Below are 12,394 nucleotides of genomic sequence, written 5' to 3' on the forward strand. Positions count from 1 at the left end.
TAGGACCCGTGTCCCCAACGTGTTGAAGGAATGAAGCTCCTACCACATGGTCCTGTTTGGGTTATCAGAGCAAACAGTATATTTAACCTAGTGAGAGTTCATAAACAGCCCCCCTTTCTATAAAGGGGAAATTCTTCCAGAAATGGGACTTTTTATTTTGTCTTCTAAATGGGTTTATTTCGTTTCTAGGGGACTTGTCTTGCTGTCTTTTAACTTTGTCATTACTTTTTTTTTATTACAAGTTCTGGGATACATGTGTAGAACATGCAGGTTTGTTATGTAGGTATACACGTGCCGTGGTGGTTTGCTGAACCCATCAACCCGTCATCTACATTAGTTATTTCTCCCAATGCTATCCCTCCCCTAGCCACCCAACCCCCAACAGGCTCCAGTGTGTAATGTCTCCCTCCCTGTGTCCATGTGGTCTCACTGTTCAACTCCCACTTATGAGTGAGAACATGCGGTGTTTCATTTTCTGTTCCTGTGTTAGTTTGCTGAGAATGACAGTTTCCAGCTTCATCCAGCTCCCTGCAAAGAACATGAATGCATCCTTTTTTATGACTGCATAGCATTCCATGGTGTACATGTGCCACATTTTCTTTATCCAGTCTATCATTGATGAGTGTTTGGGTTGGCTCCAAGACCTTGCTATTGTGAATAGTGCTGCAATAAACATACATGTGCATGTGTCTTTATGGTAGAATGATTTATAATCCTTTGAATATATACCCAGTAATGGGATTGCTGGGTCAAATGGTATTGCTAGTTCTAGATCCTTGAGGAATTGCCACACTGTCTTCCACAAGGGTTGAACTAATTTGTACAACCACCAACAGTGTAAAAGTATTCCTAATTCTCCACATCTTCTCCAGCATCTGTTGTTGCCTGACTTTTTAATGATCGCCATTTTAACTGGTATGAGATGGTATCTTGTGGTTTTGATTTGCATTTCTCAAATGGCCAGTGATGGTAAGTTTCTTTTTTATATGTTTGTTGGCTGCATAAACGTCTTCTTTTGAGAAGTATCTGTTCATATCCTTTGCCCACTTTTTGATGGGGTTGTTTTTTTCTTGTAAATTTGTTTAAGTTCCTTGTAGATAATAGCCCTTTGTCAGATGGAGGGATTGCAAAAATTTCCCATTCTGTTGGTTGCCTGTTTACTCTGATGATAGTTTCTTTTCCAATGCATAGCTCTTTAGTTGAATTACATCCCAAAATGGGACATTTTAATCTAAAGAGTATCAAACTGAATTTTTCCTACAAAGTGTTATATAAAGTAGGAACTAAACATATAAAGTAGGAAGTAAACAAAAAATAAATGTTTGCAGTCCTTTTCCTATGCCCTGAAACACAGAGAGGGGTTTGAGATGCTTGGGCTGTGTCAGGCTGAGATATACCTTCGCATAACACACTTTCATACATCCTGAAAATGAGAGTACACCATGAAGTTCACTTTTGCAGTCAGCCTATAAATCTCGTGTGACTCTTCAAACCCCACCTGATGCAAGCAGGGCCCCACCTGGGGCTTTTTAATACACCCTGTGGGAAGAAATATACCTCTCTGTAATTCTAGACTTTTAAAGTCAAAGCCAGATAATATAAATAAGCAGACTTTATTAAATTAGCTTTGGGAACAATATATACACATTTTTTTTTAATTTTTATTTTGAGATGGAGTCTCACTCTGTCACCAAGGCTGGAGTGCAGTGGTGCGATCTTGGTTCACTGCAACCTTTGCCTCCTAGGTTTAAGTGATTCTCCTGCCTCAGCCTCCCAAGTAGCTGGGAGTACAGCTGTGCACCACCATTCCCAGCTAATTTTTGTATTTTGTGTAGAGACGGGGTTTCACCATGTTGGCCAGGCTGGTCTCAAACTCCTGACCTCCAATGATCTGCCTGCTTCAGCCTCCCAATGTGCTAGGATTACAGGCGTGAGACACTGCACCCAGCTGGGAACAAGAGAGTGACCTGTATATATAGAATTGGGTGACTGCACCTAAGGGTATAAAGTTATCCTTCAGGGATGGAAATGATCGGGACATTTCTCAATGGCCTAGGCTACATGCACAGTGCCACAAAGCTCCTAAGCAAGCAGTGAGATCTAACCACACAATTGATGTTCCATTTCTCCCTCACTAGGACCAACCACTGTCATGTGTGATTTGAAACGTGTCTCTCCAGAATTAGGGTGACACATGATTTTATCTAGAAATCACCACTTGATCTGCCACTTTTAAGGTATCACCAAGTGATACCTTGGTGTATCAAAACAGCTATGAGTAAATCCCCAAAAGACAAGATAAACATTTATATTTCTTTGGGTATTCTGGTTGAAGAAAATGAGAAAGGAATGCCATGGCTTCTTCTGGAGAAGTTCCACTGGTTTCTTGAAAGCTCCGGCAGCCTGCAGCTGGGAAGCTCTGGCCCCATGGGGACAATACCAGGATATCACCTAGAGAGGAACTTGCCTTGCAAAAGTACTGTTTACAAAAAAATGGAGGAAGGCAATAACGCAGGAACTAAATGCAGAATCAACTAAACTGAGCAGTAGTGTCTGGATGCGTACCCCGTTTTCCCTCCAAGAGCTGCCTTTTCCTGACAGACTGCAGGCTCTGGTAGCTGCCATTCCTCCATAACTCTGGAAAGCCATCACCAAGTGTTAAAATCATGTTGCATCATCTTCTTTGGCTTCAGGGCACTTAAGGCAATGCGATGCAGAGTTATATCATCTGAGCATCTCAGGGCCAAGGGTGTGGCTGCAGGGAAAAGGGTGAGGAGTCTGGAGATCTAACACCAGCCAGGATTTGCTTTATCTTTTCTTCGCCCCGTGGAAAAGTACCTTTTCCAAGGTGAAGGTAAAACAGATTGAAATGACTTCAGTCATCCTGGGAGGGTAGTCACTGGAGAAAAGGCACTACTCCTTTCAGTTTATAAGCATGTCTTCACAAAGAGCTCAAGGCATGCACATTTTAAAGATGACTTTGATCCTCCTCCAAGCATTCAAACTTAACATTTATTTAAAGAACACTTGTTTTGTGTTTCCAAGGTTATTAGCTTAGCTTGGCAAGAATAACAAAAGGCCAGCCAAAAGGCTTTTCTGAGCCAAGGGCTTAAAAAAAAAGTTATAAAGGTTCTCCAAAATGAGTCCAAGGTTATCCTGTCCGGGTCTTTAGGAGGCCAGGTAGGTCTGATGGGTGTCAGAGAAGTGCTACTGTGTAAACTCATGTGAAGAAAGAAAGCAATACCAGTCAGTGACAGAGGGACCCTGGCTGATCTGTCCTCAACACCTGCTTCTGTCTTCCCAGCATGCCAAGTTGGCTTTAACTCTCAGGTACTTTGGAGCTAATCCTCTCATTTCCTAATTTAGCCAGAAAGGTTAAGATAGACAAGAGTGTGTCATCTATGAATCACAAACCCAAGGCTCTCTGCTGCATCAGAAGGGGCCAGTTAAGTTAGATAAACATACCACCTTAGCTGATGAAAACATCAGACATGCAAACAAGGTCGACTCTGCCTGCAAGGACATTTAGTCTGCTTCTCTTGCCACTAAGAGAACATTTCCTTCTATAACAATCCAGGCAGACAGTCATCTACCCTATTCTTGGGCATCATTACCTTCCCTAGACATGACATTCTAAGGCAAACCAAGGTCCAGTTTCCTTTAAGGTGTTGACCTAACAGCTGCAGACATCCTCTGAGATTTCTCCCTGCTAGGATGAGTGCCCAAGCAAGTGGGATGCTCTAAGCCCAGAAGGAAAAACAGCAACAACAGGCCAGGCAAGGTGGCCCATGCCTGTAATCCCAGAACTTTGGGAGGCCGAGATGGGTGGATCACCTGAGGTCCGGAGTTCAAGACCAGCCTGGTGAGCATGGTGAAACCCCGTCTCTACCAAAAATACAAAAATAAGCCACAAGTGGTGGCACACACCTGTAATCCCAGATACTCAGGCAGCTGAGGCAGGAGAATCGCTTGAACCTGGGAGGCGGAGGTTGCAGTGAGCCGAGATCATGCTACTGCACTCCAGCCTGGGCAACAGAGCAAGACTCCATCTCAACAACAACAACAAAAACCCAGCAACAACAACACAGGGGAAAAACGTTTTTATTTACTCAGCAAACGCTGGCATTGCAAATACTATGTAGCAAGCACTATTCATACCTCTTAAATATGAACTCACTTAATTTCATAGCATCATGAAGTGGGTACTATTATTATCCCCTTTTTACAAATGAAGAAACTAGCACAAAACATTAAGCAACGTTCCCCAAAGACCACACAACAAATAGGTGGCTCAGCCATTCGGCTCCAGTGTCATGGTTCTTCACCAGGCATTATCAGGCAGAGTGTGCCAGGAATGCTAGAATATTAATGATAATTCAAGTCTAGGGTGGTCTAAAATTTTCAAAGCAGATAAGACTCATTGGCTAGATCTATTGTTTAGCATAGTAGTTAACACTGCATTGTATACTTACAAATTTGCTAATATAGTAGCTCTTGTGTTCTTATCATACCCCTCAAAATAATAAATAAATAAATAAATATGGCGAGAGGAAACTTTTGGAGGTGATGGATAGGTTTATGGTATAGACTTTGGGGATAGTTTCACAGGTATATACTTATCTCCAAACTCACCAAGTTGTACATGCTAAATATGTACAGCTTTCAGTATGCCAGTCAAACCTCAATAAAGCAGTTTAAGACAAAAAGAATCACCCCTAATACCAAGTGCTATGTGCTGACATTGTACTAAATATTTTACAAGCATAGTCTCATGCATTCTTCCAACCACTCCTATTAGGCAGGTCATATTACCATCTGTTTCCCAGTTGAGGAAACTGTGGCTTAGAAAGATTAAATAATTTGCCCAAGTTCACAGAGCTGGGACTCACTTGATTCCAAGTCTTTTCCTAGGTATTAAGATACAGTGCTTCAAAATGCCTACAAGATAAGAGGAAATGCATGACAGTATCTAATCATCACCTCTTTAAAAGTTGTTTATCTTTTCTAATCATCTCATTTTATTTGATACAACCAAATTTGCTCCCTCGAATTGCCCATTTGTTTTCTCATTCTAGCAAAGATTAATTTTAAGTATGTCTAGATTATCTCCCACTTCATCTAGCGGCCCAAGCCTCACCTCCTTTATGGTATACGTAACATATCCCTCCCTCATCTCACCTTTAAATATTTCATTCAAACCTTAAGTCTTCCCAAAATCCCTTTTTTGTCCCAAAACGAGGGATGGGGAGGTGTCAGAATAAAAACTGGAACCCTATTTCTCTTTTCCTTTTCTTGCCAAATTTTGGGGATTGCTTTTTGGTCTTTATGCTGTGACTCCGTTTCCTCCCCACACACAAACTCCTAATTCCCTACAGTCAGGCTTCCACAATGCACCTGAAATTCCAAGGTTATCAATGCCCTGCTCATGAAATCCAAAAGGCATTTTCACAGTCATCGATGTTTACTCTTTTTTTTTTTTTNACCAGGCGCCAGGCTGGAGTGCAGTGGCACGATCTCAGCTCACCGCAACCTCCGCCTCCCAGGTTCAAGCGATTCTCCTGCCTCAGCCTCCTGAGTAGCTGGGACTACAGGAGTGCACCACCATGCCCAGCTAATTTTTGTATTTTTTTAGTAGAGACGGGGTTTCACCATGTTGGCCAGCATGGTCTCGATCTCTTGACCTCGTGATCCACCCGTCTCAGCCTCCCAAAGTGCTGAGATTACAGGCAGGAGCCACCGTGTCCGGCCCAATTTTTACTCTTCTACAACATTCGTCACTACTGATTAGCTTTATATTCCACTAAGTTATTTTTCCTTGACTTCCAAGACATTATCAGGTTCTGCCCCGCCTGACCTTTTCCACCACTCTTCCATCACCTTTGTAATCTCCTCCTCCTGCTGCTCCACTTACTGTGGGTCTCATCTCTGCCTGGGCCACACACAATGGGTCCCCTCAAATATTTTAGGAATGAATGAACAGGCTTACATTCTTCTGGTCTTTCTCTCTCCACCAGATATTCCTCCAATATTATGGATTCAACTGCCACCTCTATGCAGATGATTAACAAAAATGTGTATCCACAAAATCTATAGCTGCCCTTGGTTTCTCCTGCCCTGATCTCCAAGCCAAACCTCAGCTCTACACTTCCAACTTCTACTGATCACTTCCTGTTAGCCTTGCCACCATCTTTTTAAACTGAACTTATCCAAAATCAATCTCTTCAATCTTTTCTGTAGTCTCTCTTAGATTGGGAATTGTGTTTTTAAAAATCATTATTTCTCCTACAATCTAGGATCATAAACATTTCTTCTTGTTTTTAACCCAAGAGCTTGCAAGGCAGGTCTATAGAGGTTGGTCCATTTATTTGAATCCCTTTGCTCTGGACTTCAGGTGAGAACCCTGAGTGAACAGTAATGCCTCTTTGTGAAGTGAGTGGCCCAAACGTAGCCACTGTCCAGACATGAATCACTGGAGGTGTACTCCTGCATTTTCTCTTCCCATACAATTCTTGAATAAACAACTTGTATTTTGATAATCCTCTAAACTCTAATTACAACCATGAGGCCTTAACAATAAGAACAAGATTCAGAGGGATTAAAAAAGTACTAATCAAAATCGCAGACAAGGCCTGCTTCTGAAACACCCACCCTGCCCCCTAGTAATTCTGAGTGTTCCCTATTCTATCCTCCTGGTTAAAAAGAGACCAAAAAACAAAAGTCCCTCCCTAAAGGATTTCATCTGGGCTCCTATTTTGTTCTCTTAGTCCTTTAGCTCATCTTGCCTCACACATCATGAAGAATATGAATCCACAAAATGAAGGACACCATGTTCTTATTTCTGCAGGGCAATTATTCTCTCCATCAGTGCTTCATTCTGCTAAGTAGTTCACCTTCACTTGCAACAAGCCCAGGCCACCTGACTGAACCACTTCTTCCTTAAAAGGGCCAGGCACCTCCCCCATACACCCACAGGTTTTTAAGGACCCATAAAATAAGTTGTCTCCTGATGTCTTCCCAGCCCCGATTTCTAATCAGCCCTTCTCTTTCCTGTGACTCTCCCACTCAGCTGAGGTTCTATTGCACTAATTTCCAGACTTCCTCAAAGGCTTTGTCAGAGTCTCCCCTCTGCCACTTCTTTTATGTCAAACATATCATTTGCACTCTCATTTTTTTAAAATCGCTTTTATAATTCACATAATGCTTTCATATGAATAGATATAAAAGAGCCAGAAAACAAAGTACTAACGTGATGAGCATTTTATATCATATAATGCTTTTCTCAAAAAATTAAATGAGATGAGAATAAGAATAGCTAATGCTCACGGAGTGCTCATTTTGAGCCAGGCACTGATTTAATGTGCTTTAAATGTATTATCTACCAACAGTAACATTATTAGATACTATTATTACCTCCATATTACACATAAGGACATTGAGACACAAAGAGTGTCTTTAACATCATAACATTATGATGTTTAAATTATCTTTCCATGGCTTCTTATTGTCTATAGCACAAAGTTGAAAATACTTGCCTGAATATTTAGGACACTTCCAAAGATACCCCAGAGGATATTTCCTCTTCTCCGTACACGTATGCTTCATTATACTATCCCCAATTGCCTCATTTCTCCCAAATCTCTTCTCTACCTGGTCTGCATATTTTTTAAACACTGAAAATAAATTATTGGCCTCCAACCCCAAGGCCCCATTGTTTCTAATCTCCTGAAACTTACGGAAGCAACAGTATCTTGGTACATAATCAAATACTGCCTTATATTATTAAGTAAATCAATATGAGACTTGATTATAAAGTAATAAAATTGAGTTCCACAAACCTTACTGTAAATCAATATCATTATTTTACACTACTAAACAGGAGTCAAAACTGGTGGCTGTGGGCAAGACCCAGCTTCCGACCAGCTTTATGTGGCCACAGAGCTTTTGGCTGATTTAGATTTGAATTTGAAGACGCGCACCTTGTGGGAGGTGGAGGATTACATGCTCCACTTCACTCCAGCTCCCATCACTCACCCTTATTTCAAACTCCACTGCTTCTGACAGTCACAAATCCTGCCTGGTCCTAAAGACATCTGAGTTTGCAACACCTTTTGGGAATCACACTTGAAATATCTCATTTCACATCTTATTGCCCCAGTAAGTCTGGAAACTTCAAGAGGGCACAGGTTGTATTTTATACCCCTTAGTGTGACCCCTCCCTGCCCCACAGGGTCCTGCATAATACTTAGCACACAGAAGGAATTTAATCAACACAAGTTGAGTGGGTTCATGCAAGGCTGTGGAATCAGTTTGGTTAACTGCAGGGCTGGGAGGAGACCCACTGAACAAAGGACGTCATCCTATCCCTTACGCAATACCAAATGAGTTTTCATAATGAAGAGCTCCCACCACAAATGCAACACTTCCAGCAATAACACCTACTGCCTACAGTCTGTTCCTGGAAGCCATCCCAATAAAACAAGTAAGATGTTTATCCCAGTTCAAAATTCCAATTCCAGTGAGTGTCAGTTCCTGGAGGAAAAGGAACAGGAAAGTTTATCTGGGGGTGGTGGGGAGGAGGGGACTTCCTAAAAATGCTGTTTACAAACATAACATTCCAATGACAGGAAATAACAGCAGAAAGCATCTCTTGTTGGCCTAAATAAGAAGTGGTAATCGTTCCAACTTCTGTCAAAAGACCTTAGTTGCTCTGTTATTTTGAAATGTTCTGAGTTCATGTTTTTCAAACCCTTTAGGTTGAATTATCCGGGATGCCCCAGGGCCAACCAGGTAGCAGCCAAGGGGTGACAGGAAGTGGTACAGAGAACCTGAGGCTTGGAAATGAGACAGAGCAGGGTTTGCAAACTGGCTCTGACACTTGCTTTTCTGAGCCTCAATGTCCTTAGCAAGAAACAGGGGGAGCAATGCTTTCCTCAAAAAATTAAATGAGATGAGAAGAAGAACAGCTCATGTTCACTGAGTGCTCATTTTGTGACAGGCACTGATTTGATGTGCTTTAAATGTAATATCTACCAACAATAACATTATTAGTTAGATACTATTACTACCTCCATGTTACAGATGAGGACACTGAGACACAAAGAGTGTCTTTAAACATCATAATATTATGATATTTAAATTATCTGTCCACAGCACTCAGCCTGTAAATGGCAGAACTAGGATTTAAATACAGGTATTCAGCGGGGCTAGCACTTTAGGAGGCTGCGGCAGCAGATGACTTGAGGCCAGGAGTTCAAGACCAACCTGGGCAATATAGGAAGACCCTGTCTCTACTTTTTATATTTTAAAAAATGAACAAAACAAAATACACATACGCACAAACACGCACACACACACACACACACACACACACACACAGTGGAGGGTGAGGAGGGTGAGGCAGGGAGGTGCTAATGGATCACTCTAAAAGATACAGAATCCCAAGGCAAAATTTTGGACTAGAAACTCCTCATTTTGTTGAAGAAGCTCCATCAACTCAGCCATCAAGAAAAGGACTCATCTGCACATAGGAAAAGCTCCTGTCCTAGACATGACCCTGTTTTGACCAAATTCCCTATTTTTTGAATGGGAAATTAAGCAAAGCTTCTTTCCTTTGATAAACAAAGTAACTTTACTGCCATAATTTGGTGCCCCTAGATCCAGTGTGGAGGATAGAAGGCTCCCAGGCCAAAGGAGCAAAGAGTCGGGGCTCTTATCACTGTCAGCCGGGTTCCTAGCACAAGGGAAGAGAGGAGAGGAGGTCTCCCCAAGACCTGCAGGTCCCCTAAGTAGTGCTAGGAGGGGTCCTCTAACCAGAGAAAGACAGCAGTCCCCTCCGGTGGTGCTAGCAGGTTCTCTAGTCACAGCATGGACTAGAGGGCATTTCCCGTTCCTTAGGCTGCTCTCCAGAGAAGCCAGTGGGCTCCTTTGATGTAAGCAACTGGGGGGAATACTGGCTATATCGAGAGTAGTGCAGCATTTGGACACCAGGGCTGAATTCACACACATATCCATCAGTCTTCTAAAATTACACCTAAAACCAATCACTTCTTTTATGTCAAACATATCATCTGCACTCTCATTTTTTAAAAAATCTCTTTTAGAATTCATGGCCTACAGGTTTCGGCTAACTTTGGGTCAGTCAGGTGACCATAGAGAAATGGCCTCATTGTACAGCAGCTATTGTTTGGAGGGCCCAGGTTCCACAAAGGAGATTTTCTTAGAAGCCTCTGCAAACCAAGACCCCATGAAACATGCTCATGAAATATGCTCCAGGCTTTGACAGATCAGCAACCATAAAAGTCAAGAAAGGAATTATAAACTGAAGCAAGACAGATAGGAATCCTATTTATGATGTTTAATGACACAGATTTTCCCAAGGTAATCCAAACCCCAAAACATCACAAAATTATTCATGCTCCAAAAGCAAAATACCTCAACTGCAACCCTTGCCCCAGCACAATTCCTCAAAATTGAAAGAATTCCTTGAGAAACAAAAAGTTAAAACAAGAATAATTTAAGGAATAGAATTAATAGATTTGAAAGTAGAGAGAAAAAAGCACAATTTAGTGTGAAAAATAAAAATGACTTTAGGAATGGGCATTTAAGATCTTATTAAAGAGTTATTCTCAAACAACTGCAAAAACACTGAACATTGAATGTCATGGTGTATATTTTAACAATAACTGAAATGGGATACCAATTAATTAGGGCTGCTTTCCTTTAGCTGCTTAAGTAAGTAGCCCTCTCCTGAGACTTAGAGCATAATCTTAACGTAACACAATATTTTCTTATTTTTGATGACTATTTAGAGGTGACATCAAAATTATAAATTGACAACTATAGTTTCAGAGAGACTGAGAACATATTAGCACATGTAATTTAAGCTTGCTGTCGGCCTTGCCAAGGTAGAATGCTGGTTGTAATACAGGTTGAGTCTCCCTTATCTTCGATGCTTAGGTCTGACCAAAGGTGTTTCAAACTTGGGTTTCTGTTTTTGTATTTTGGAATATTTACATAAACACAATGAAATAGCTTCAGGATAGGGGATAGTACCTAAGTTTAAACATGAAATTCATTTATGGTTTATATACCTCTTATACACATAAGCCTGAAGGTAACTTTATACAACATTTTAAATAATTTTGAGCATGAAACAAAGTTTCAAATGCATTTGACTGCAACCTGCCACCTGCCGTCAGATGTGGAATTTTTCACTTATTGTGTCATATTGGTACTCAAAGGTTTTGGATTTTGGAGCATTTCAGAGTTGAGGTTTTTAGACTGAGATGTTCAACTTGGATATACCTTTATTTGACTGAAATTCTAAGAAGAAGATAAATGAATTTTGTTTTGTTGTTTTGTTTCTGGAGTTCCTTTTCTGTTTTAGTTTTTAATTTCATTTTCTTAATTTACCTAATGAACTAATCACTATTATCACAATGAGGAAAAAAAAACTTGGCTCTCACTGAATCTTCTAAAAATGGAACAAGTTTTAAGGTATTGTCTTACTCTATTCAGGCTGCTATAGCAAAATGTCATAAAACAGGTAGCTTATAAACAACAGGAATTTATTTCTCACAGTTCTGGAAGCTGGGAAATCCAAGATCAAAATGTCGGCAGATTCAGAATCTGGTGAAGGTCCTCTTCCTGGTTCAAAGATGGAGGCTTCTTACTGTCTCTTCATCAGTGGAAGGGGCAAACAAGTTCCCTTGAGCCTATTTATAGGGCACTAATCTCATTTATGAGGGGTCCACCCTCACAACCTCACCTCCCAAAAGTCCCCATTTCCTTAGAGGTTAGGACTTCAAGATACAAATTTTGAGGGGATACAAACAATCAATCACACTACAGCAGGGCTGGTAGAGGAAAATGCTATGGTTATACTATGAAGGAGGGACATGAGTTTCCACTTTCAGGCTCCTCTTCTCTGGGTCTGTATCAATGAAGACAAATGTGCCTCTAGTCTGTCTTTATCCCATCCCCTTCCTCTTCCTGCTCCCTCAAACTGTGTAAGCATTTCATATATGCACCTTCCTAACCAACTTTAAAACCTGACATTGGCAGTCCTATCTGTAGAACCTATTCACTTAATGTAGTTCTTTTGGAGAAATATTTGAGGAAGCTTTTGTTCCTCATCTAAATTTACAAAGAATTGCTGGAACAAAGGAGTAGGAAACAGAAGGAGTAGTTTAAACTACACTCCAAAGGAGCTAGCCTCCTCTTGCAAATTTATTATAGAAATTCTACATTTAAAACAAGATCTGAATTCTCTAGAGGCAATGCTCTCTTTTCTAAGTTTCTAGTGGACTTAATCTAAATCACCCAACCTGGAGTGCAATGGCATGATCCTGGCTCACTACAACCTCCACCTCCCAGGTTTAAGCAATTGTCCTGC

Source organism: Cebus imitator, unplaced genomic scaffold (assembly GCF_001604975.1).
Source record: "Cebus imitator isolate Cc_AM_T3 unplaced genomic scaffold, Cebus_imitator-1.0 Scaffold227, whole genome shotgun sequence".
In the NCBI taxonomy this organism is placed as follows: domain Eukaryota; kingdom Metazoa; phylum Chordata; class Mammalia; order Primates; family Cebidae; genus Cebus; species Cebus imitator.